Here is a 27,403-nt window from a genome sequence, read left to right as displayed (position 1 = left end):
AGTGGTTTCCCCGACTAGAGAGTAACTTAACTGATAAAACGAATCCGTATCCGAGCATGGCCATGCATTTCGATTCTGACTCCTCGAGTGGCCCTGAGAAATATCGAGTACCTGATAAAGGCTGAATATTTCCTTCAACTCGACTCCTTCCGATCTAAGCACAGCATGAAATGACCCAGAAAAAATCTACTTGGCCCCCTGTTACGGATGACCGTGAGAAAGAAACCAAAGTCACCCAAAATCTGCCTTGGTCTCAAGAGACAGTCGATAGTCAAAAGAATCGACTCTTAGGATCACCATGGAAGTCCTATCCACGACCGGGCACCGAATGTTATAAAACATTTAGGACTCCACGTCGATGTCACTATTGTGTCCTACGAGATATCCGTATAAATCGCCTCTGTGATTGGTCAGTCAACCTGTTGACTTATGGCTAGTTGAACCCACCAGCCCCAACACTTTATCCCTGAGGGGGAGTCTGAACTCTACCACGGCTTTCCAGAGCCGATCTATGACTCTGTGGCCAGGGCTAGATACCCGGGAGTGGAAGTCTTCCAGGACTGCTACTTTATCCCTGACAACATCGAAGCTACATCAACCGAGTCCAAACCGTCACCATGCCTTGACGGACAAGCTGTCACACTGCTCTTCGGGGAAGATAACATCAAACACCTCGACTATGAGGACATTATCAACATCGCCATAAAAGACAACCAATTTGATCCGACCGCCTTGATCTCCGATACTGACCCGGAGAAAGCTACCCAGGGCTGGAGGAAAACCATCAAGTGGACCGATCGTCAAGGCCGCATTCTCAAGATAACAACTGGAGAAGGCCCTATGTTCAAGGAGGGAAGTGAAGAAGGATCTGAGTCTGAGTCTGAGTCGGAGTCAGAGTCTGTCATAGCTCCTAACACTCCTGATGTCCCAGTCAAGGTCCCCTTCCCACTGTTTTATCACAAAGTCGTGGCTGATTCAGAGGCTGAGTCTACTAAGGTCACCCCCACTCCAATGAAAGGTGACAACCTGGAGCCTGTTCCAGGGGCCACTTCCTCTGTCTTGTCGCCTCTGACTGACCACGAGATGTCTGTCCTTTCTGAGCTTTTCGCTCGTGTCAACTTAATGAACGCTAAGTTTGCTTATGACTCGTCTCAATTTAACTGCAATGCAATTCTGAATGATTATGAGGAATTTGACTTGAGTGACTACCCACCTCACCTAGCCAAAGAACTTGACAAGAGGGAAACCAGAACCCCATTATTGAGGAAACCGAGCCTATTAACGTAGGAACCGACAACACACCTCAAGAACTTAGGATAGGGACAACCCTGAACCCCTCGGAAAGACAACAGTTCATTGACCTCCTCCACGAATACAAGGACGTGTTTGCCTGGTTTTACAGAGATATGCCTGGGATTGACAGAGAAATTGCAGAGCACCGGATACCTATTAAACCCGGGGCTAAACCTGTGAAACAGAAGCTACGCCGGATGCGTCCTGAATGGGCCCCAAAAATCAAGGAAGAGGTGGACAAACAGTTCAAGGCTGGGTTCATCAAAGTGTCTGAATAGTCGGATTGGGTGGCCAACATTGTGCCGGTACCAAAGAAAGACAGAAGAATTCGAGTTTGCGTCGACTTCAGGGATCTGAACAAGGCGAGCCCAAAGGATGACTTCCCTTTGCCACATGTTGACATTCTGGTGGACAACACTGCCGAACATGCCCTCCTATCATTCATGGACGGGTATGCTGGGTACAACCAGATTAAAATGGCTGAGGAAGACATGCACAAAACCGCGTTCACTACACAGTGGGGTACATATTGCTACACGGTCATGCCTTTCGGCCTCATCAACGCCGGAGCAACCTATCAAAGAACCGCTACCACTCTCTTACATGATATGATGCACAAGGAGGTAGAGGTATATGTCGATGACATGATCGTCAAATCAAAAGAACGGGACAGCCACATCAATGCCCTCCGGAAATTCTTCGCTCGTCTGCAGAAATATAACATGAGACTAAATCCTCAGAAGTGTGCATTCGGGGTCACCTCCGGAAAACTCTTGGGACATGTCGTTAGCAAAAGAGGCATTGAGATTGATCCAACCGAAATCAAAGCCCTTCAACAAATGCCTCGGTCTAGGAACGAGAAGGAGATTCGGGGATTTCTCGGTCAGGTCCAATACATCAGCCGGTTCATTGCCAAGCTCACTATGATCTATGAACCGATATTCAAGAAGCTTCACGCCTCCGATCACACCGATTGGGACGACGACTGTCAGAAAGCCTTCGACAGGATAAAGGAAATCCTGCCCAATCCTCCTGTCCTCATGCCACCTCAACCAGGGATTCCTCCATCCCTATACCTGACTGTTACCGACACAACCATGGGAGCAATGCTAGCGCAAACAGTTGGCAACGAGGAGCGAGCCATCTAGTACATCAGCAAAAAGTTCATTGAGTACGAGACGAGGTATACCCAACTGGAAAAGACATGCCTTGCCCTAGTATGGTCAACAAAGAAGCTGCGGCATTACATGCTCAGCTACTCGGTCCACATCTACTCCAAGATGGACCCGGTTAAATATATCTTCGAAAAACCCGTACTAAACGGAAGGCTGTCTAGATGGACACTCATGCTCTCCGAATTTGACCTCAAGTTTGTACCCCTCAAGGTTATCAAGGGAAAAGCAGTCGCTGATTTCCTGGCAAAAAATCCCGTCAACGAGGACCCAACGACCGACACATGGTCACTTCCTGACGAAGACATCCTTTGTGCCGACTCCGACGCATGGGACCTATACTTCGATGGTGCATCTAATCTGAGAGGCTTCGGGGTAGGAATCCTTCTAATTTCACCAGAGGGAGAACACGTTACGATCTCGGTCAAGCTAGACTTCGCCGTCACCAACAACGCCGCTGAATATGAAGCATGTCTCATCGGCCTACAAGTAGCCATCACACTTGGCATCAAGAGACTGAGGGTCCATGGCGATTCCTCACTCATCATCAATCAGGTATCCGGATCATGGAAAATCCGATCTGACAGCTTTGCTCCCTACCGAGCAAAGATCAATCAAGAGGCCGAGTTCTTCGACCAAGTCGACTACTTCCACTTGCCGCGAGAGGAAAATCAATTTGCTGATGCCCTGGCAAAACTTGCCGCGCTCGTCAACATACCTGACGACATGACATCGATGCCCCTATGTGTCGAAAGATGGAGCGAGCCAGCTCACATCTGTGCCATTATTGACGACGAGTAAAGCCATGATGAATCTTGGTACCAAGTCATCCTCAATTACAAAACCAAAAACGAATTTCCTCCCAACTTTGATCAAAGAGGACAAAGAGCCATCGGTTTACTTGCATCACAATTCGTGATAAACCAAAATCAACTCTACAAAAGAACACCCCAAGGAATTCTCCTCCTTTGCACTGACCATCACAAAGCCAAGAAGGTCATGGGAGAGGTTCACGACGGAGAATGTGGCCCTCACATGAGTGCAATGATGCTTACACGGAAAATCATGCGGCTAGGTTACTACTGGACAACCATGGAAGCCGATTGCCGAATTCACGCAAACATTGCCACAATTGCCAAATTTTCGCCAACATACAACACATACCACCATCCCTTTTATACACCATGACATCACCCTGGCCTTTCTCAACCTGGGGTATCGATCATCGGGAAAGTCAACCCGATAGGCACCAAGGGGCATTGATTCGTCCTCGTCGCCATCGTCTACTTCACCAAATGGGTGGAAGCACAGTCATATGTAGTCTTGACCGCCAAACAAGTGGCCAAGTTCATTCAAAACAACATCATCTGCCGATACGGGGTACCCCATGAAATCATCAGCGATCAAGGCTCTCACTTCCGGGCGGAAACTCAAGCCTTGTTGGACAAATACAAGATCAAACGACATCGATCATCCCCCTACCGTCCCCAAACTAATGGAGCGGTGGAGGCAGCTGATGTGACCATAATTGGCGCATATTTAGCCCCCGAATTACCCTTGTTTCCATGTTTTTTAGTGCTTATTTGGGTCATTTCTTATCTTTAGTTCTTTGTTTTGCATATTCTTTGAGATTTTGATCCCTTGGTAGGAAAGGAGTAAGAATCTTGCATTTTCATGGCAAATCGAGACTAAATTGATCAAATTCAATGACCAAGCATCAAGGAGAGACAAGATTAGAAGGCCTTTGTACATATCTTAGTAGAAGAGCAATGTTGAGAAAAGATCCTTGAGTCCCCAAGGAAATCCCCAAGGAAATCCCCAAGGAATTTATGAAGAAAAGGGAAGAAAAGAAGAAGTTACCACGCTGATTGACAATCCGAGCGGATTGTCAACAATCCGCCCGTCCCCCTTGCACAATCCGAGCGCCCCAGCTGAATCCGCTCGGATTCCCCTCAAGAATCCGCCCGGATTCCCCGAGAATCCGCTCGATTCCATCGCCAAATCCGCCCGTCCCGACCTTAATCCGCCCGGATTCCTTCACAAAGACGGGTTGTCTTCTTCAAGCTACGAAAAGAGAAGCCCTTCTCTCAGAAAATACCGGCTTCTCCTTGCTCAACTTAAAAAGTGTAATTACTAGTTTAGCCCTTAGTTAACCCTAATGCATCCTCCCTAATTTTCACTATAAATACCCCATTAGTCTAATTAGAGGAGCATGTTCTTCTTATCAATAATTAGTGTAGTTAATATCAATCAAATCTCTCTTCAATATTGTAATCAAGTATTAATCAAGTTTTAATCCAAGTTTTAGTTCTTTAATCTCTCTTTTGTTCATCCTTTATTTTGGGTAATTGAAGATTATTTGGGTTATTATTGGGAGATTGACAACCTCTCAATCTAGCATTCAAGTACTTCTATTATTCTTGCTTTATTATTGGAATCATTAGTAGGTATAATCTCTTAATCCCTTTTTAATTATTGTTAATTACTTTCATTTATTCATCATGTTTCATATTGTTGGTATGATTGACAACCTTGCTAGCATGATCAACATGATAATGAGTGAGTAGTCTCTTAGCTAGGGTTAATGGGTGATTAGGGGAAACCAACATGGGGAATGATTCATGCTTAAATTAATATGCTTTCATATCTTATTTGCTTGCTTGTTTTGATCTCAACTCATGCACATGTTATATTTGATGAAATGCTAAGCCTATGAATCCTTGCATTTACTATCATCTCCTATCTTTTTAATGAGACTTGTAAGACATAACCCAACTCGAGTCTCATTAGACCATGCATGTTGTTGAGTAGGGAAGATTAAGTCGACTTGTAGGTGTTGTACAATCTAATCGATTCGGCTCCGGGACCCAAACTTTCCTAGGATTGTAAGATATAACCCAACTCAATCCATCACAACAATAATTGCTTGCTTATAATTTGAGAACATGTTTGTATGATCATATCCCATGATTCCCCTATGACCCCATGACACCCTAGTGGCTTTAATCAATTGTTTACACCCCTTTAATTCATCTTGCTTGTTTATTTTCATTGTTATTCTAGTTTAGTAACCTTCTACATCAACCCAATTTGTGACACCCCTTAGACACCACTAGTTACAATAGAAATCTCATTTCAACTCCCGTCCCTTGGGATCCGACCTTTACTTGCCTCTTTACTAATTGTAGAGTTGCTTGTTAAGCTATAAATTGTGTTTTGATTCGACCGTGACCAACGACCACATCTATTTACTTGTGAATACGAAACGGACCGATCAAAAATGGCGCCGTTGCCGGGGACGGTGTTTGTTTGACTTAGATTTCTTTTTATTGTTATTAGTTGTGTCTTTCTTCACCTTGAGGAAGTAACACTCCTCAAGGTTTGTTCTAATCATTTTTCGAGTCGTTTGATATTTTGCGAGATGGATTTCATAGACTGTTTTGTAGAGGACCACTTGAGTATCCCTTACTTCAAGGATCCCATGCAAGCACTAGAAGCCTTAGAAGCAAGTGAGGCTAAGAGCATGTATTGGGAGTTGGAGGTGGATCTCTTCGAGGCCGCTCTAGCTAACAAGGAACTTACTCATGCACAATCCGAATTGGTGCATAATATTCTAGTAGAAGCATGTCAACCCATAGAGGATGAGCAATCCATCCTAGAGGATATCTTGCAAACTCAAGAGCAAGAGGAACCCATCATGGGATTTGAATATGATGAGGTTTATGAAAGTGAAGTTGAGTATGCTATGAGAATGGAATGTCTAATGGAGATGGAGCAAATTCTCAATGAAACTCCAAAGGAAGAAAGTAAGGTACAAACTCCTACTTTGAAACCCCTTCCCCCAAATTTGAAATATGCTTACCTTGATGAATCAAAGACCAAACCCGTGATTGTTAATGATAGACTTGATGATGACCAATTGGGAAAATTGCTTGATGTGTTGAAACAACATGAGAAGGCTATAGGTTATAGTCTAGATGACCTTAAGGGGATAAGTCCCGACTTTTGCATGCATAGAATTCATCTAGAGGACGACCATAGACCTACCATTCAACCCCAAAGAAGATTGAACCCCCACATGCAAGAAGTTGTCAAAGGAGAGGTCATGAAATTACTTGATGCGGGAATCATATATCCCATATCGGATTCTTTGTGGGTTAGCCCCGTTCAAGTGGTACCTAAGAAAGGAGGTACCACGGTAGTGAAAAATGAAAAGAATGAATTAATACCCACAAGAATGATCATCGGTTGGCGTATGTGCATTGACTACCGGAAATTAAACTCCGCAACAAGAAAAGATCACTTCCCCTTACCATTCATTGACCAAATGCTTGAGAGGTTAGCCTCTAACAAATTCTTTTGTTACCTTGACGGGTATTCGGGATTCTTCCAAATCCCTATACACCCGGATGACCAACATAAGACCACCTTCACGTGCCCTTATGGCACTTTTGCATATAGGAGGATGCCTTTTGGATTATGTAATGCCCCCGCTACTTTCCAAAGATGCATGATGAGTGTCTTCTCCGATTACCTAGAGACCATAATGGAAGTTTTTATGGATGATTTTAGTGTTTATGGAAAGGACTTTGACTCATGCTTGCATAATCTTTCTCTTGTATTGCAAAAATGTGAAGATGTTAGTCTTGTTTTAAATTGGGAAAAGTGTCATTTCATGGTCAATGAAGGAATTGTTTTGGGTCACTTGATTTCGGAAAAGGGCATCGAGGTCGATAAAGCTAAAGTTGAGGTGATAGAGAAACTCCCACCTCCCGTGAATGTTAGAGGGGTGAGAAGTTTTCTCGGTCACGCGGGTTTTTATCGTCGTTTCATAAAAGATTTTTCGAAAATAGCCAAACCTCTCACTCAACTTTTGCTTAAAGATGCCCAATTCCAATTTACTGACGAGTGTGTTGAAGCTTTTAATAGAATCAAAGAAGCATTAATCTCGGCACCAATCATTCAACCCCCAAATTGGGAGTTACCTTTCGAGATTATGTGTGATGCTAGCAACTACGCCGTTGGAGCGGTTCTTGGCCAACGGGTAGGGAGAGCTCTTCATGCCATCTATTATATAAGCAAAACCCTCGACCCTTCTCAAGTAAATTATGATACAACCGAAAAGGAGCTTCTTGCCATTGTATATGCTTTGGATAAATTCCGTTCCTACTTGCTTGGATCCAAGGTGATTGTATTTTCGGATCACCGTGCTCTTCGACATCTCTTGATAAAGAAGGAGGCAAAACCAAGATTGTTGAGATGGATTTTGCTTCTTCAAGAATTTGATTTGGAAATAAGAGACAAGAAAGGAGCCGAGAATGTAGTGGCGGATCACTTGTCAAGAATCCGGTTTCATGATGAAAATGGAGAAACCCCGATCAATGACTCATTTCCCGACGATATTTTGATGGCTATTCAAACACAACTTGAAAGGCACATCACCCCATGGTTTGCCGATTATGCCAATTATATTGTTGGAAAAGTGCTCCCTCCAAACTTGAACCACAACCAAAGGAAGAGATTCCTATTCGAAGTGAAGAGGTACTTTTGGGATGACCCAAACCTCTACAAGGAGTGTAGTGATGGGCTCTACTCGAGATGCATCCCTCAATGGGAAATCCAAGGAATCTTGGAAGGATGTCATTCATCACCCTATGGTGGGCACCATGGAGCAAGGAGAACCGTTGCAAAAATTCTCCAATCGGGCTTCTATTGGCCTACAATGTTTCAAGATACAAGAGAGTTCATCATTCATTGCGATGCTTGTCAAAGAACGGGGAATATATCTTTGAGGAACGAAATGCCACAAAGAGGCATCCTAGAGGTAGAAATCTTCGACGTTTGGGGAATTGACTACCAAGGGCCCTTTGTGACATCCAATGGGAACAAGTACATCCTTGTGGCCGTCGATTATGTTTCAAAGTGGGTGGAGGCAATTGCCACCCCAAATGATGATGCGAAAACGGTCACCAAGCTTTTCAAGAAGATAATTTTCCCAAGATTTGGAGTTCCTAGAGCAATCATTAGTGATGGAGGAACACATTTCCATGAGAAAAAGCTTGCATCCCTTTTGACCAAATATGGTGTTCAACATCGAACCGGCTTGGGGTATCATCCTCAAACAAGCGGTCAAGTGGAAATTTCAAATAGAGAGATCAAGCAAATCTTTGAAAAAGTTGTGAACAAGACTCGGAAAGATTGGAGCACAAAGCTTGATGATGCTCTTTGGGCTTATAGGACGGCCTACAAGACTCCCATAGGAGCCTCACCCTACAAGCTTGTATATGGAAAAGCATGTCATTTGCCAATTGAATTGGAGTACAAAGCTTATTGGGCAATCCGAGCACTCAATCTTGATCTCAAATTGAGCGGTCAAAGGAGGATGATTCAAATCCAAGAGTTGGAAGAATTCCGACTACAATCCTATGAGAATGCAAAGATTTACAATGAAAGAACAAAACTACTTCATGACAAAAGAATTCGACAAAAGGCCTTGCACAAGGGAGACAAAGTCCTTCTATTCAATTCCCGCTACCGACTCTTTCCGGGAAAGTTGAACTCTAGATGGATGGGTCCTTATGTGATAACCGAAGTTGGGAAATATGGAGATTTCGAACTCAAGGCCGAAGATGGAAGCAAGTTCAAGGTAAATGGTCAAAGGTTGAAGCCATACTATGAAGGAGCATTCATTGGAGAGGTCGAGGCTACCTACCTCGGGCCTCCTCCCCCTTGAAAGGACCATCTAAGGGAGAGTTTGGTGGAGTCCTCCCTAAACCACCACTTGTAAATATACTAACCCTCTAACTTGTATTTATTTATTGCATTCGTTTTAATAAGTAGCATAGACTCTTTTCATGAGCGTAAGTGAGGGAGGGTCACTAATGAGTTTTTGAATGAAGGATGGAACAAATGCCCAAGTGTGGGGATGCATCTAAAAAAAAAAGGAAAAGAAGTCAAAACTCGCAGCCATAATCCGTCCGGATTCCAGAGAATCCGGCCGTCTTGTCAGAATCCGGGCGTATAGGGTAGAAACCGTACGTCCAGCTACGCTGAGAAATTGAAGATTTCTGGACTGAGGTCAAATCCGAGCGTCCTGTGAAGAATCCGTACGTCTTGAAGAATCCGGCCGGATCTGAAGAAAGACGCCCGTCTTTTCACCTATGCATTTAAGGGAAAAATCTCTGTACTGGAATCCGCCCGTCTTCTCAAAAAGACGCCCGTCCCACCTTGAAAGAATCCGAACGTCTTATGCTCGGGACGCCCGTCTTGTGGCGTCAAAATTTTGGGATTTTACTCTGTGGCAGAATCCGGGCGTATTGCCCAGAATCCGCCCGTCCCGTGAAGAGAGAATCCGAGCGTCTTCGCTTTAAATCCGCTCGTCTTCTCGCTATTTTTCAACCCGACTTTTTCCAATTAAAATACCACCCCACCACACATACTTTGACACATCACTATTCCTTCCACTTACCCTATAAAACCCACCTCCTTATGACTCCCATACATATCCAAATCACTCTCTTTACCCTCAAAATTAAAAATCCCCAATTTTCTAGGGTTTCCAATTCTCAATCAACAAGGAACATCCTTAGCAATCTTCAAATCAAAAGAACCCAACAAAAGAAGCAAGAAATGGCACCAAGGAGATCCTCCTTTAGAAGTGTAAGAAGACCAAGGATGGTGGGAAGTTCCTCTACCTCACATCTCAACACCATTAGAAGGGAACATGTAGAGATTGTAGATCTCACAAGGCTCGATGATTTCTCGAATGTGGAATTCCTTGATGATGTGCAGCGATTGGTCTTCCACCGACTCTTAAGTAAGAATATTCTTCCCACTAAATTTCTTTGTCATGATACCTTAAGAAAGCTTGGAATTTTTCACCAAGTAGAAGCACTCTTTGAGGTTTTTGGTCTTTCGACCCTCTTTCGCATGTATGAACCAACCTATCGGTCCCTTGTGCTAGAATTCTTAAGCTTTTTGAAGATTACAACCGTAAACAAAGTGATATGCATAGAGTTTAGGTTGGGAAATGTTTCTAGGATGATGACCCTTGTCGAGTTTGCCAATGTATCCGGACTTGATGTCTCGCCTACCCGAATATCAAAACCCAAAAAGTATAATGTCGCACCATTGTGGAGGGCCATGACGGGCCGGGATTTCATTCTTACCAAGGAATGCCTTGCTTTTCACATCCAAAACCCGATCTTGAGGCTTACATATCGATTTCTTTCGGGTACCCTCTTCGCCCGCCGAGATCCGGCCATCGTCAACCAATTGGACCTTGTATTCATGGAATCATACCTCAACATTCAAGGGAGAGATAGGTATCACTTCAATGCACCTCTAGTTTTGCTAGAGAAGTGGGCAAGGTTTAGAAATGGAGATGATGATGGAATGAAGCACATAGTAAATGGTGGACTCATAACTAGACTTGCAAAGCACTTTAACCCAAGGTTCAATGAGAACAATGAGTACACTCCACTTACGGGGGGAACGAGAATTAATGAAGATCTACTTGTCGTCCAACACCATTGGATAACCCTTGAGGGGGTTGATAAGCGGATAAAGTGGTTGACAAAAGGGAGCGATCCACTCTATCTCCCAATAACCGATCTACCACGGGTCTCCCCAAGAAGAAGGAAGCTTGTCCCCAATGCCCTCCTACCTCATCCCAAGTTAAACAAGGCAAACTCCACCTCCACAAAATCCACCACCACACCAACAAGAACAACAAACTCAAAATGAGAAGATAAAAGTGCCTCCTTACCCCTTTCCCTACCAACCATATAACCATCCAAATCCCTTCATCCTCCCCCGTGACGACTTTGTCACGGGAATTTTGCAAGATTTACACTACCGTCAATATGAGACCTCCGTGGACACTTATTATGCTCTTTACCCCCAATACTATGAGATGGCTCAAAAAGGACGGATTAGTGAGGAAGGAGCTTTCCCCTCATGGGCTCAAATGGAATTGCTCTTTCCCAACTCGGAGAAGGCTAATGAAGGGGCGAACGGTCGCAAAGGGGAAGAGAGTGGGGATTCTTGTGGAGGTGATACGGTGAAGCTTGAGAGTGAAGATGAATTCATGGATCCAAGTTTAAGTGATGCTTCAAAGGATATTTGGGATAGCGATATAGAGGGAGATGATGCGGATGCCTAGGAGACTACTTCATCACTAGGTGGAGCAAGCATGAGCGGCCACCTAAGTTCAAGTGAAGTTCTCTCATCTCTTCTCTTTATCTTTATTTTTCATGAAAAGAAGTTTGTGTCTTGTCTCTTTGTATTTTATTTCATTTTGATCATTGTTGGTTTAGTCCTAGCAACATCAAAGGACTCACACCTCGGTACCATTGAGGTGTTCTTATCTTATTGTTCCCATTTGTAAAATCCAAAATGACAAACTAGTTTCATGCATAGCATAGTGTGTGCATGAACTATACCCATCATTGGACATTAGCAATAGTGTCTTACTCGGTTTGGGGAAGTTAATGCATACGCAACGGGAGGTAATCTAAATTATCCTCTCCGTCATAACAAAAACCATGCATCATGTAGTGTAGCTTAGTATAGAATTGCATTTAGTATAGAAATCATGCATCATCTTTGCATAATTTCCATCATTTTGGCCATTGAAGACAATGCCCATATTAGTGTGGGGATGGGAATTCTAACATTTAACTCTTATTCAAAAACCCATAAAAATTGAAAAAATTTCAAAAATCATAAAAATTGAAAAAATTGAAAACCCAAAAACAAGTTCATTTCCTTTGTATATATTGTCTTGTATATATTGTGCTTGTTTTATCCTTGTTCACATTGATTGACTACGCCACATCCGAGACATAAGGATATTGAAGACCGCATGGTATGATCTTTCCAATCTCCTTTTTCCTCTTTATGTTAATGACTATGTGGCTTTATCTTGATTGATGCGGTATAACAATGTGAATCTAGGACTTGCATTTAGATTATATGTCATATTAGTTGGTAGAATCATATGCATTAGGATGTTTATATGTTAGTTGCATCATGGCATGTAGTTGCATGTTAGAAAAATTTTGCGAAACCGTCTACTTCGGAAGCTTGACAAGTGTATATAGGCCCTAGTAGATGCTTTTTATTCTTAAGACTTTGCTTGTTAGAATACTTGTAAAACACCCTAGGATGTGTCATGCTAGTATCCTTTGACCCATGGATTAAGGCCGAGTCAAGAGTACCTTGTGGTGTGATAACTCCTTGGCTACCGTTTATTCCAAGGTGACCCTTGAAACCATGCATACAACCATCATTCATCCATGTTCTACCATATATTTTTGTCATCAAAGGGAATGGGCACAAAAAGAAATCAATTTGAGTTCAATGAAATGAAAAGTGAAAGAAAGTTTGCAAAATGCATCAAAAGAAAAGAGGAGCAAAAATAGACTCCTAAAGCTTCAAAAATACAAGCCACCCTCGTTACTAATTGGGGTGACTTTGAAAATGTTCAAAAACAAATGCAAAAAAATTTGTCAAGTATTGAAATGCCAAAAATCAAAAAGAAATGGCAAAGAAAGTGTTCTCAAATGTCAAATGCCACAAGAAATTGGGGGGAAAAACAAAAACGAAAGCAAACTCCCAAAGTGAAGCTCAAATATCTATTGATCCCTTTATCCATCATATCCATTTTTGTGCATGGTAGAGAGGGGACAACCCTTCTTCTTGTCTAGGCAAGAGGGGGAATTCCGCGATCCTCCAGTGTTTCTAACACCATAGGGAGTCTACTCTTGACAAAAGCATTTAACGATTGAGGACAAAGGTACCCTAGCTTGACACAACTTGGAGGTGATTTATTGGTATCCTTCTAGGCCTAGTAGTTTGAACAAATTGCATCTATGAAGGATTGTGTACCCTTGAATTGCTTCCCTTGTAGATAATTTCCGCCACTTGATGAGGGAGTGGCTATTCTTTTTGTAGATGCATCCATTATGTGTTTTTGTGTGCTTAATGTTTGGATGTGTCGCCATTTTGGCAAGACCCACCTTGCCTTGCAAGAAGGCATCCTACCTCATGGTTGTCTTGTTGTGAGTTGAAGGGGCGGAGTGAGACCCGCTAATTATCTCATATCGGCTATATTATTAAAATAGGTTAGTATTGGTCCTAGTCTTTGTCACCTCTTTACTCGGGACGAGCAAAGGTTCGGTTTGGGGATATTTGATGTGACCATAATTGGCGCATATTTAGCCCCCGAATTACCCTTGTTTCCATGCTTTTTAGTGCTTATTTGGGTCATTTCTTATCTTTAGTTCTTTGTTTTGCATATTCTTTGAGATTTTGATCCCTTGGTAGGAAAGGAGTAAGAATCTTGCATTTTCATGGCAAATCGAGACTAAATTGATCAAATTCAATGACCAAGCATCAAGGAGAGACAAGATTAGAAGGCCTTTGTACATATCTTAGTAGAAGAGCAATGTTGAGAAAAGATCCTTGAGTCCCCAAGGAAATCCCCAAGGAAATCCCCAAGGAATTTATGAAGAAAAGGGAAGAAAAGAAGAAGTTACCACGACCGATGACAATCCGAGCGGATTGTCAACAATCCGCCCATCCCGCCCTTGCACAATCCGAGCGTCCCAGTGAATCCGCTCGGATTCCCCTCAACAATCCGCCCGGATTCCCCGTAATCCGCTCGGATTCCATCGTCCAAATCCGGCCGTCCCGACCTTAATCCGCCCGGATTCCTTCACAAAGACGGGTTGTCTTCTTCAAGCTACGAAAAGAGAAGCCCTTCTCTCCAAAAATACCGGCTTCTCCTTGCTCAACTTAAAAAGTGTAATTACTAGTTTAGCCCTTAGTTAACCCTAATGCATCCTCCCTAATTTTCACTATAAATACCCCATTAGTCTAATTAGAGGAGCATGTTCTTCTTATCAATAATTAGTGTAGTTAATATCAAACAAATCTCTCTTCAATATTGTAATCAAGTATTAATCAAGTTTTAATCCAAGTTTTAGTTCTTTAATCTCTCTTTTTGTTCATCCTTTATTTTGGGTAATTGAAGATTATTTGGGTTATTATTGGGAGATTGACAACCTCTCAATCTAGCATTCAAGTACTTCTATTATTCTTGCTTTATTATTGGAATCATTAGTAGGTATAATCTCTTAATCCCTTTTTAATTATTGTTAATTACTTTCATTTATTCATCATGTTTCATATTGTTGGTATGATTGACAACCTTGCTAGCATGATCAACATGATAATGAGTGAGTAGTCTCTTAGCTAGGGTTAATGGGTGATTAGGGGAAACCAACATGGGGAATGATTCATGCTTAAATTAATATGCTTTCATATCTTATTTGCTTGCTTGTTTTGATCTCAACTCATGCACATGTTATATTTGATGAAATGCTAAGCCTATGAATCCTTGCATTTACTATCATCTCCTATCTTTTCAATGAGACTTGTAAGACATAACCCAACTCGAGTCTCATTAGACCATGCATGTTATTGAGTAGGGAAGATTAAGTCGACTTGTAGGTGTTGTACAATCTAATCGATTCGGCTCCGGGACCCAAACTTTCCTAGGATTGTAAGATATAATCCAACTCAATCCATCACAACAATAATTGCTTGCTTATAATTTGAGAACATGTTTGTATGATCATATCCCATGATTCCCCTATGACCCCATGACACCCTAGTGCCTTTAATCAATTGTTTACACCCCTTTAATTCATCTTGCTTGTTTATTTTCATTGTTATTCTAGTTTAGTAACCTTCTACATCAACCCAATTTGTGGCACCCCTTAGACACCACTAGTTACAATAGAAATCTCATTTCAACTCCCGTCCCTTGGGATCCGACCTTTACTTGCCTCTTTACTAATTGTAGAGTTGCTTGTTAAGCTATAAATTGTGTTTTGATTCGACCGTGACCAACGACCACATCTATTTACTTGTGAATACGAAACGGACCGATCAGCAGCGAACAAGACTCTTGTTACCATTATCAAGAAACTGCGAGACAACTATCGCGATTGGCCGAGCAAACTCCCATTCGCACTCTGGGGATACCGAACCTCCATCCGAACACCGACAGGCGCCACACCCTTCTACCTAGCATACGGTATGGAGGCGGTTCAACCGGTAGAGTTAGAGGTCCCTTCTCTACGCATCCTACTGGAGAGTCAAGTCCCTGAGGCGGAATGGACCCGTCGAAGGTACGAACAACTCACTCTTCTAGACGAACGGCGACTCAACGCCTTGCACAACGTCCAGCTATACCAACGACGTATACAACGGGTATTCAACAAGAAGGTTAAACACAGAAACATCCAGGAGGGCGACTTGGTCCTCAAGTCAGTTCGAGCGCCATTACCCGTCGATCCGAGGGGAAAATTCAAACCCAACTGGGCCGGGCCATATTTGGTCAAGAAAATACTTTCGGGGGGCGCAGTGAGACTGAGTGACCTAGATGGGGAGGACTTTACAAACCCGACCAACCTAGACCAACTCAAGAAATACTACCCTTGAACCCTATCAACCAACAACCTAGCCTAGTTTTACAACTAGCATCGACCTCAACCCTTTTCAAGTCAAGTTCCTCAATACGTTCTGATTTGAAATTGCATGTTTTATCGAGTCTAAGCTGCGGCACCTTGCCCGTTTCGAATGTCCTTTGATCCGTCAAAGGCAACGTCCATTTGCACTACAAAAACAAACCCCCTGAACTACGAGCATGGTTTGATTTCACCTCTTCAGGTGAATACGTAGGCAGTCCCTCTTATGCCTGAGGGATACAACCACAAAACCCAATTCAAATTCACAAAATACTTCGAACTACGATCATGGTTTGATTTCACCTCTTCAGGTGGATACGTAGGCAGTTCTTTCTTACACAAGAAGGATACAACCATTCCCACAATCAAATACAATCATTCCCATACAAAAATCCCCATCAAAAAGGAGGAAGGGAAACCATTCCCTTTTCCCACAAAAATACAAAAATGAGCCTTTCTCCCTTTCCACAAAATACCACTTTCCCAAGTGCAATTGTTTAGGATGATTCAAATCGAATTGCCTTTACCAAATGGATGGAGGAAACAAGCGTTCACAATTTTCGACACGAGCAATCCTCTTATTTAATTAATAATGGTAGGGATTACAATTTCAACAACAAACAAAGCTCGACTAGTCTACAACTTGTCAAAGCTAAGGTGTCCACTAACACACCTCACATAGTAAAACTAACACAAAACGCACAATAACTAGCTAGTACAACATAATAAAAACTCACAACAATACTACAACATAATAATAAAGCGGGTAATGGAGGTCTTCACTCTTCCATTCTACCCTTGCCTTTTCCCTCGGGGTACATCTTCCCCTTGCTCTTCTTGTTGGCCCGCCTAGCATGGACTTCTTCCTCGGAACGGATCCTGAACGGATCTAAGACGGCGACGGCCTTCGGTCTAGCACAAGACCCCATATTCGACCCAAGACGAGCCAATGCACGGAGCCCACCATATTCTTGGGGCCGGAACTCCTCCTCTTCGGTGGTCTCATCACATCGGGGGTAGCTCCATCAACATACTCTTCAAAGAAGGCACGGTTGGCCTTGCCAACCTCTCGGTACTTCAAGTCGACAACCTCGTCCTTACGGAATTTGGATCTCTCTTCCAAGGACGGAGCACGTGACCACTTGACATAAGCGGGAGTCACCCATGTCGTGGCAGCTGGCACCTCCCAAAGCGGCCGAATGGCCCACCACCTTTCAAAGAATTCCACGAGCTCGGAGTTCCGGAAAACGTTCTCTTGGACAAGAGTATTTTGAGCGGGCACCTTTTGTTGACGCCCCATTTGCCTCATGAGCCTTTTGGGATAAATGAAGGAAACAACCTTCAAACCCACCACCTTCAAAGAACGAGGACTAGCACCCAAAGCGGGCAACCCCGTGAAGGACCTCAAGTGCCACCACGGCACCACCCAACGGATATGAGGACCACCCTCCTCCGCCAACCTTGCGGCCCAATAGGCCTCGGTGGAAGCAAAACTATCCGGGTACAACTTCTTCCTCATAGTAAGGTGACGGAAGGAGTAAGAGGAAGGATTAACCGGTGGCTCTTCATACCTTAGCCTCTCCAATAGCCACACCTGGAGGATCCTTGGGGATCCAAAAGAGAGAACTTCTACACAAGAGCCTTCCTTGTCCAAAGCTTGGATAATCTCTCCAAACACCAACCATGATGGATCTCTACTATGCTCCATTTGCTCAATCACATGGATAAGGGTCATGCTACCATGGCATCTCGGCCCCTCCTTCTCCAAGACATCAACAAAGAGGTACACATGGACAAGGCAAAATAGAAGAGCCCTTCTCCTAGCCACCTCCGAGACATTAGCATCTAATCGATTTGAAAAGATGTTGATAAGAGCCAACATATCCACACCATTTGGGGCAAGAAGAAAGTTGACTTAGCTTGTTGACAAGCCCAACATGGAACGGAATTTCTCCTTGTAGCACAACCGAGTCGGAGGAAGCACCGGAACACAACCCGGCCACCCACCAATGACTCCAATTTCTTCGGCAAGAGGACAAATTTCACCTTTCGGGAAAACGAAAACATGATGTTTCGAATCCCAAAACCGAGAACATGCTTCAAGAAACGAAGGTTGCACCTTGACTTGACGAAGCACCAACAATTGACCAACTCCCATACAATCGAGTTGATACTTCTCGGGAGGCGACAAATCCCGACACCATTGTCGCAATGCATTCTCAAAAGCATCCATGAAATATTTTTGTGGAAGAAGATGAGGTTTTGTAGAGATGTTTTTGTGTTTCGGATGATGAAACAATGAAGCGCAAACGTCCTTATTTATACAAAATGATCAGCGCATTTTTCAGAAAAAGAGGAGAGCTGGCTTCCATCGCCAAGCTACTCGCGCCTCTTTGAGGCTTCCCCAGGATTCCCGCTGTTGACTTGTCTCTTTCAACATGTCTTTTCTCCTGACACCTCAAACCTCCCGCCAGGAACCTCGCGTCTCTTCGGGATGATTCAGGAAATTTTGTGTTTCCTCACACTCACATTTCCTTGTTTTCGCGTTTTACGAAACCCGACACGGTTTCCATGACGCAGCTTTAAACATACGGATTTTTCTTTCTTTTTTAAGGAGGGAAGGGCTAGTCGCCCCGATCCGCGATGGATCGTTTCCGTGTCAGTCGACTTCCGAAATTTTTTCGCTTTTTTCGCAATTTTCCGGCAAATATCAAAATCGAAAATTGATAACACGACATCAATTTTCCAAAAAAACTCAAGCACTCACAAATTCGAGTCTTGACATCAAAAACTCAAACATACTCGCAAAAATCCTTTTCTAAAAATTCTTTCCTGACGGTTTGAGTTTTATATTTTTCGAGTCATTTTCAAAATTTCGATGCAATTCACGACACGAGTTAATTGCTCAAATTTTCAAATCAATTCTTTTTGAATTCCAAACGCGACGACTTGTCACGGAATTTTCAAAAATCATTTCAAAATTTAACTTCAAGTTATCTTGGTTAATTTTGATTTTCAAACAGATGCTTTACGTATTTTCAACCAAATGCTTCTACGTGTTTACGTTTTTGCGTATGTGCTATCTGTGGCCTGTTTTCTACAGCTAACGATGCAGGAACTGGTGCAAAGCAAAAGGAGAATCAACAGTCGACAGCGCTCCTCCGAAACACAACACAAAAAAGCCAAAAATCACAAAACGAACCACAATCCAAAAACACATATATACAAACCGCCTTACGCAAAATACATCAACAAACGTCTATCATACAGACACTGGCCTAAAACAAACGTCTATCATACAGACACTGGCCTAAAACAAACGTCTATCATACAGACACTGGCCTAAAACAAACGTCTATCATACAGACGCTGGCCTAAGACAACGAACTGGGGGCTATCTGCCACCTACCGAACTAAGCACTCTCTATCCTCTCAAACGGAAAAGAAAGAGAGCAACAGGGGAATCAGAGGAGCAACATCAAAAGCAGAGGAGGTTACCATGACGATAACCCTCCGCTCCTGCTTCATGACAAAAAAGAAGACAGTGTCTTGCAGACTTCGGATGATGAGGAGGTCAAGAACCATGATGCAATGCACCATTCCGATACTGAACCCCACTCATCAGCCACCCTGTCTATGAGCCACAACGAAAAGGACAAACCGGCCATGTCAGCCGCATATCCTCCTCTACGGAAGCATCCTCCACCACCGCCTCGAATACGGCAGCCTCCTCGGCCGCTACAGCCCCTCCGGGTGGACTTCCTCCTCCAAAGCCTCAACAACGGACCCCATAGGTCCCAAACAGTACCCTGTGATAAAAAAAAAAACAACAAACAAAAAACGTCAGCCGAAATTTCGGCATTACGACGACATGAAATGGATAAACCCAAAAACAAAAAAACACAACCTGCAATACAAAAACAAAGGGCAATCCCGCCCCAAACCATTCAAAAAAAAAAACACAAAAACGACTCGCCCCTCTTTTCAAGCAAAAGACGAGTCAAAACCACAAAAACGACATTTCAAGACCCATACAAGGTCCGCCAACAACCCCAAAATACACTCCCGACACAATGGGGATTTTTCTACGGTTCAAAAAGGCAATTCATACGCTAATTTGAGCCTAAACCGGTCAAAAATTCAAAAACGACCGCAAAAAGGCAAACGTGATTCTATCACGCCTCAAGGTGACCTAAGATACCAATAAGGTCCATTTCAGGGCAAACTGACTCAATTCAAGCCCAAACAGGCGCTTATTTTGTCAGACGTAAGACCGTCGCAAAAGATAAAAGTCCAATTTTTCCCACAAACATCCAACGAAGGTCATTAGATGGCAGATACGGGTTTTCCCAACTACAATGCAACCTAGTGGGACCCACTACCCAAGAAAATAAACTTGGCATTGTGAAATGAGACGGTTTCTCGCCTCATTCACGTTTTCGAGCATAGGGAGCGGGAACGGGGACCAAAATGCAAACTAAAAGCACCCCTATACTCCTAAACAGATCTCTAACCTAATGCAAACATCAATTTCACTCAAAATAGGCTCAATCAAAAATGCCCAATTCGATTTTTAGGGCAAAATTCGGCCTAATTCAATCAAGCTAACAATCAAGAAATTTGAAAGGATTCAAGAGGAAATACATACCTTGAGATGACATTTGTTGACAATGGCACAAGTGAAAGCACGCAAGAAGGTCCTTTAATGGCGATTTTGCGAGATTTTGAGGTTGAAGATGAATAATCATCCGCAGCTCAACCTCGCGTCTTTTTAACAGAAAATAGGGGAGCCGGCTTCTATCGCCAGATGGCTCGCGCCTAAACCAGGTCTCCCCTTTACTTTTCCAGCGAAATTTGGGCTTTGGTCCAATTTCCCATAACAAACTCCAAAGTTTTCGTTGACGATATTGAATGTCGTCATTTTCTCGAAAACAAACAAAACGAAATAGTGAAAATCTAAATTCGCTATTTTCAAAAATTTCAAGCAAACGGCGATCAAAACCGCCAACTTCAAAAATAATAGCGAAAATTCAAAATCGCTATTTTCCTCCAATTTCAAAAATAATAGCGAAAATTCAAAATCACTATTTTCCTCCAATTTCAAAAATAATGGCGAAAATTCAAAAACCGCTATTTCTCCAAATTTTAGACGGCGGCAATTAAAACTGTCATTTTGAAAATAGTAGTTGGGATTTGAATTCCACTATTTTCACCACACATGTCAACGGCGGCACAAAAACCGTCACTTCAATCAATAGTGAAGATTCCAAATTCACTATTTCTTTCAAATGTCAACGGCGACACATAAACCGTCACTTCAATCAATGGTGAAGATTCCAAATTCACTATTTCTTTCAAATGTCAACGGCGGCACATAAACCGTCACTTCAATCAATAGTGAAGATTCCAAATTCACTATTTCTTTCAAATGTCAACGGCGGCACATAAACCGTCACTTCAATCAATAGTGAAGATTCCAAATTCACTATTTCTTTCAAACGTCAACGGCGGCACATAAACCGTCACTTCAAACGCTATAGCAAACTCAAATTTGCTATTTTCCTTCAAAATTAGAACAAACGGCGATCAAAACCGCCACTGCAAATTCAAGCCGACGAATGGTGAAAATTCTAAATTCACTATTCCTTCAAATACCAGCAGGGGGCTTCCTCGCGGAACCCACTCATTCCAAAAACGGTGAGTGAAAATCCAAATTCACTATTTCCCCAGCGACATCACGAGTTCGCTACTTTCAAAACAAGCCCATTCGACGCGGCTACTCCCATGGTCCATTAACCGACCTCACCACGGCTGGCGAGCCTTTGTCCGCAACCTTTCAAGGGCACATCCCGAAGATGCCTCGGGTACATTTCCTTGTCTCGGCTGGCGAGCCTTACAACGCATCGCGGCTTGCGAGCCCTCCTCACATACGCACCATGGCTGGCGAGCCTTTGTCCGCAACCTTTCAAGGACACATCCCGAAGATGCCTCGGGTACTTTTCCTTGTCTCGGCTGGCGAGCCTTACAACGCATCGCGGCTGGCGAGCCCTCCTCACATACGCACCAAGGCTGGCGAGCCTTTGTCCGCAACCTTTCAAGGACACATCCCGAAGATGCCTCAGGTACATTTCCTTGTCTCGGCTGGTGAGCCTTACAACGCATCGCGGCTGGCGAGCCCTCCTCACATACGCACCACGGCTGGCGAGCCTTTGTCTGCAACCTTTCAAGGACACATCCCGAAGATGCCTCGGGTACATTTTCTTATCTCGGCTGGCGAGCCTTACTACGCATCGCGGCTGCCGAGCCCGCACCACAGCTGGCGAGCCTTTGTCCACAAACATGCAAGGACATATCCGAAGATGCCTCAGGTATGACTCCTTCTTATGGCTGGCGAGCCTTCGTATGTAGTCTAACGGACTTTAAACAACCCACACGGACAGTCGAAAGACTCTAAAATGTTCCCGACGACAGGTCCTTGACTCGTACCCTCGAGTCGCCTTGGCGTCGCCCTTCCCGACGGCAGGTTCTTGGCTCGAATCCTTTCGAGCCGCCTCGACGTCGCTTGGGTCTCCAGGTTGTAATCTTCGATTGACCTGGAGGCTCTACTTTGACTTTCGCCCTGTCTAAGCCTCGGTAAAAGTGGCGGCTCTGTAGATACCCAGTATCTACTGAGACTCCAACAAACACCCGATGATTATCGGACTACAACATGCTTTGGAATCGCGGCGTTTGATCGACAGTTTGTGTACAACTTTACGTCGGAAAACTTAAAACGATTTCGAAAATTAAACATTTCAAAAATACTTGGAGTGTTTAATGCACGACGACGGGGTCACAATGACACTAACTAGAGTCAAAACCGACACCGGACCAAAAACCGACTCGAAAATTCAAATCCCGACTCCAACAACGAGTCAAACCGAGTCAAACACAAAAACCAAAATATCTCAAAGCCTTCTACCTTAAGTTTTCCCGGATTCATGTTGGTCAAGTACCAAACATGTGACTACAAAACCTAGGATAGAACAAATCATGATTGCGTTTGTTGTGAAAGCGACAACACAAATTCGAAGACCCGCGACGTGGCTCGCGCCTCTTTGAGCAGCCCAGGTGGCCACGTCGCTCAAAACTCACACAACCACTCATTCTCCTATAAATACCCCTCAAATACCACCCATTTGAGAGTTACGCGAGTGTCCGCCCCCTCTTTTCTCCCTTAAAATTCTCGACTCGACTTCTAAAGTCACAATCCGACGCGTATTTACGACCTACCGATCGTAAATACGAGCCTTACACATTGTTTGGTACCGTCATCGTGCATTAAACCACTTGACCTACGACTTCGACCACTACACCATCACTAAACTTTTAAAACACTCTTTTTACTTACCAAAACGGTTTTAAACCGAGTTTTTTCCGATCAAACAAGTTGTTACACTTACGTCGGTCACTCGCCATAACCAAACATGTAAGTATGAGGGTGTAAAAATCCTCTTTCATTATTTTTTCATTTGTTTCATGACTCTAACATGCTAAAACATGCATAACATAAACCAAAACATGGAATAAACGAGCCAAAACTGATTTTTGGTCTGAGGCAGAAGCCCCTTAGGTCGCCAACAGGCTCGCGCCTAAATGAGGTACTCAGACAAGAGATCAACCGTGTTTGTTCTCGTAATTTCCCTTAATCCATTTTTCATATTTGTAATCGGTTTTTACCATTTCAAGTATTTTCGAAACCTTTTTGTTTCATTTCACATGTTTTAACCATAAAACATTTTTCACCCTTGGTTCCTCATACCATGACGGTTAAATCCGTGTTTCGGTGATAATATTTGGTTAATGACATTTAGAAGGTATTTTAAAGCCTTTTATTTCATTTCCTCGCATTTTCAAGCAAACATATTAGTCACCAACACAAAATCATCCTTGGTTCTACATACCATGCCGGATTTTAACCCGGGTACGATGACGAGTACCGACTAATTACATTCGAAATGGACTTAAAACAATTAGTCCATAATCATTTTTCAAAACTATTCATGTCAAGTTTGTCAAATCGAACCCGACACCGAATATTATCAAATAATGATGATTATTCGGATCTAGTTCTTCAAATCAACAAATGCGGTCTAAACGACCCTTTCAAAATCAAACCGGGTTCAAACACCCATTTTCAACACGTTTTATATTGTTTTCTAAACAGTCAGAACACAACATACAACCGTTGGCTAACCCGCGCCTCAAGCAGGCCCCTCATTTCTCATTTTCAAAACCAGAGGGAGGCTCCTTACACCACCGGCTGGCTCGCGCCTCTTATAGCCGTCTGGTACAGGGCCTGTTTCCTTCCAGCATTAGTTCAGGACGATCCCGACTCCGGCTAACCCGGATATAGGACGGATCAGATGACTATTCGATTATTCAAAACCATATTTGCAAAATGCCTTACTAAGACAAATGGATCATGTTATGCACCCTAAACCTAATACGATAAATGGATGTTTAATTTCCGTTTTGCATGCAAATCAACCATTAATCCAACTTGACATCTTATACTTGATACTTGGATTAAATCAACCGACTTAGAAAGCTCTCACATGTTAGGTTTAAATCATTGGATGCGCATTCATGCATTTAAACCGTTTTATCAACTTTTGCATTCAACCAACCAAGATCGATCAGTAGAAGCCGCTAAACGCGGGTGGGATTGGGTGTCTGATTAAAGGGCTTCCCAATACGTACCTTCACCTCTTACTCAGAAACTTTGGATAGTGGACGACCTTATCCAGGGCGTACGAGAGTCATTCTAGAGATATGATGCTAAAGAGGGACGATTTCCTTATCTTTAGTACCTATGTCAAACGCTGCTTTGTGCTTCGATTTGACCGAGGTATAAAGTGGATTTCGAACGGGTTCCAGGCATCCCACAAATGCTTGGTGGCGACTCCGAACATCTCTAATCGTTTCGAGACCCTTACCTAGACGAAACCGACCGATCTAAAACGATCCGGTCGAAAGCACCTTTACGCCGCCGAGCGTGGCTTTCAAAAGACCATTTCATGTCCACAGATTGGCTTGGCGTGCAGGTGGCTCGTGACTACGGACCGGTAGGTGGCCCAAATCCACAGACCAAGACGTGGCCCATGTCCACAATAGCCTCACTATAACTTTTTTTTATTCCGTAGAGGAGTCGAATCTTAAGTTTACCTTTTTTTTGTATTATGTTTCACTCCCCTTTTGTTTTTCACTTTTTCTTTTCTATATTTTCACATTTTGAGGTGTGCGTTCACTAGACCTGTCAAAACTCGACTCGACCCGGAAACCCGACCCGTTTTTCTTAGGGTTACAAACCCGGTTTTTCGACCCGCGACCCGTTTGACCCGGACCCGAAATGACCCGTTTTTTTAGGGTCGAGACCCGACCCGAACGGGTCGACCCGTTGGGTCAAGGGAAAATCATGAATTTTATTAAAAATATTAATATTTATATATTATATTTGAAAATATAGTTAAAAACTTATTTTTTTATTACTCAAAATTAAAAATTCAACCAAAAAGTCAATTTTATATAACTTTTATAATATTTAATAATAAAATAATTATCAAAAAAAACTTTATTTTAATAAATATATCAATATAATTATTGTATATGATGAATATGATTAAAATAATAATTTTAAATATATTTTACTTTTTAAAAAAATATTTTTTAAATTTAAAAAATCGTTTAAAAAAGTCGTTAAAAATTATTTCTTGACCCGTATTCTAACCCTAACCCGACCCGTAACCCGCATGACCCGACCCGTATCTGATACGACCCGTATTTGACCCGACCTGTATGACTCGACCCGTTTGACAGGTCTAGCGTTCACCCATGGACAGTTCTAAAGGATGATTCATGTCAGCCGACCCCAAAATTATTTTGGGATAAGGCTCTGATGCAGGGGCGTCTTAAAATAAATGGAGGCCCGGTGCACCACAAAAATATGAGGCCCCAACTATGAATGCACATGTACAATATATCGAGATTTGTATTAAATTTTATCAATAAAAATTGTAAATTTGGGGTTGCCAAAAGCGGAGGCTCGGTTCCACCGCCCGTGATTGCCCGTGGCCTTAGACACCCCTGCTCTGATGTTGTTGTAGAAGAGCCGAACATTATCTAGCATGAGATATATTATAATATATCGGTCCTATGTGAATGGATCACACAACCTTACATATTCTAAAACAAACTATATATGATAAAATACGATATATTCTTTGAAAAAAAAAGGAATTATCGTAAAGGTATTGAAATGGTTTGTGATTTGTCGTTTTTCATACAGTCTCGAAGGTCGTTATATATTTTATTTCTTTTCATTTTTTTTTTCTTTCAAACTCCTACATCATTAATGTAAATTAGTAAAATGATTCATGTAGTACGCCCTCTATCGAAACCGTTTATTTACCTTACGCCCATTTTAACTTATGACGGATATCATCGTCTTAATGGAGACCAACTTATTATTATTATTGTTATTGTTATTGTTATTGTTATTGTTAACCATGACTTCGGTTACCTTTTTTCTTTAAACCATACATTTTTTGTTTAGCAGAGCTTTTTTACGCTTTACTTTTACGCATATTTTATTTGAAAGAAATCTATAAAGTACTCCGTAATATTTATGGGTTGACAAAAATTTCTGAAAATGTGTAAAACATAAACTACATAAAGTGAAAGAAAACAAGATATATTTACACGGCCTTATTATGCTCACCTATTTTATTTTATTTTTTACCATTTTTATTTCAAATAAAAACTCGTTTTCTATAATTTATTGAGTGACCGTCTCTTAGAAGTTGTACTTATATTTAATTCTAGGCTAAATAGGTTTAACGTAAAAGTAAGTAGAATGACCATTTTGATACATTTGAAGAATCATGATATGCTAATAAGTAAACATTCATAATAACCATGAAACAAATTACTCCCCATGTGTATTCTATCGTTGGTATAGTACTACACATTTGTCACTAAATAATTGTATTTTTCTTATTCAACCTTAGCTTGGTGCATGTTATTTTTACCGCGATTGTGTTTGTTCTCATAATCGATTTTGGATTGTCAAATAGCCTGTAGAAGTAGTCAAGTTATATCTAAGTTTTCATATATATATTACGAAATTTTAAGAAACAATCAAAATCTATCTATCTATCTATATTATTAAAGGAAGCTTTTTTCGAGCGATTACAGAGAGTCCAATTTTCGTGAAAGACTAATGAGCTACTAAACAAATTAAAATTAAACTACTTAATTAATTTAATTACTGTAATTTATTTATAGCTTATTAAAATTAGAGTCATATACTACTAAACATCAATTAAAAACTTAATAATTATCATTAAACTATTTAATTAA

The 27,403-nt window shown here is 42.3% G+C and overlaps 1 long non-coding RNA gene across 1 annotated transcript; it reads right to left on the bottom strand.

Annotated features, from left to right (window-relative positions):
- Positions 1-19,205: 19,205 nt before the first annotated feature.
- Positions 19,206-23,113, bottom strand: LOC141623902 (uncharacterized). The gene is made up of 2 exons (XR_012533721.1): positions 20,652-23,113; positions 19,206-19,812 (listed from the first exon to the last, which is right to left on the bottom strand). It is a non-coding gene; the product is annotated as an uncharacterized LOC141623902 (long non-coding RNA).
- Positions 23,114-27,403: the final 4,290 nt, after the last annotated feature.

This window comes from Silene latifolia, chromosome X (genome assembly GCF_048544455.1).
Source record: "Silene latifolia isolate original U9 population chromosome X, ASM4854445v1, whole genome shotgun sequence".
Classification (NCBI taxonomy): Eukaryota; Viridiplantae; Streptophyta; class Magnoliopsida; order Caryophyllales; family Caryophyllaceae; genus Silene; species Silene latifolia.
This window is presented reverse-complemented; position numbering and strand designations above follow the sequence as displayed.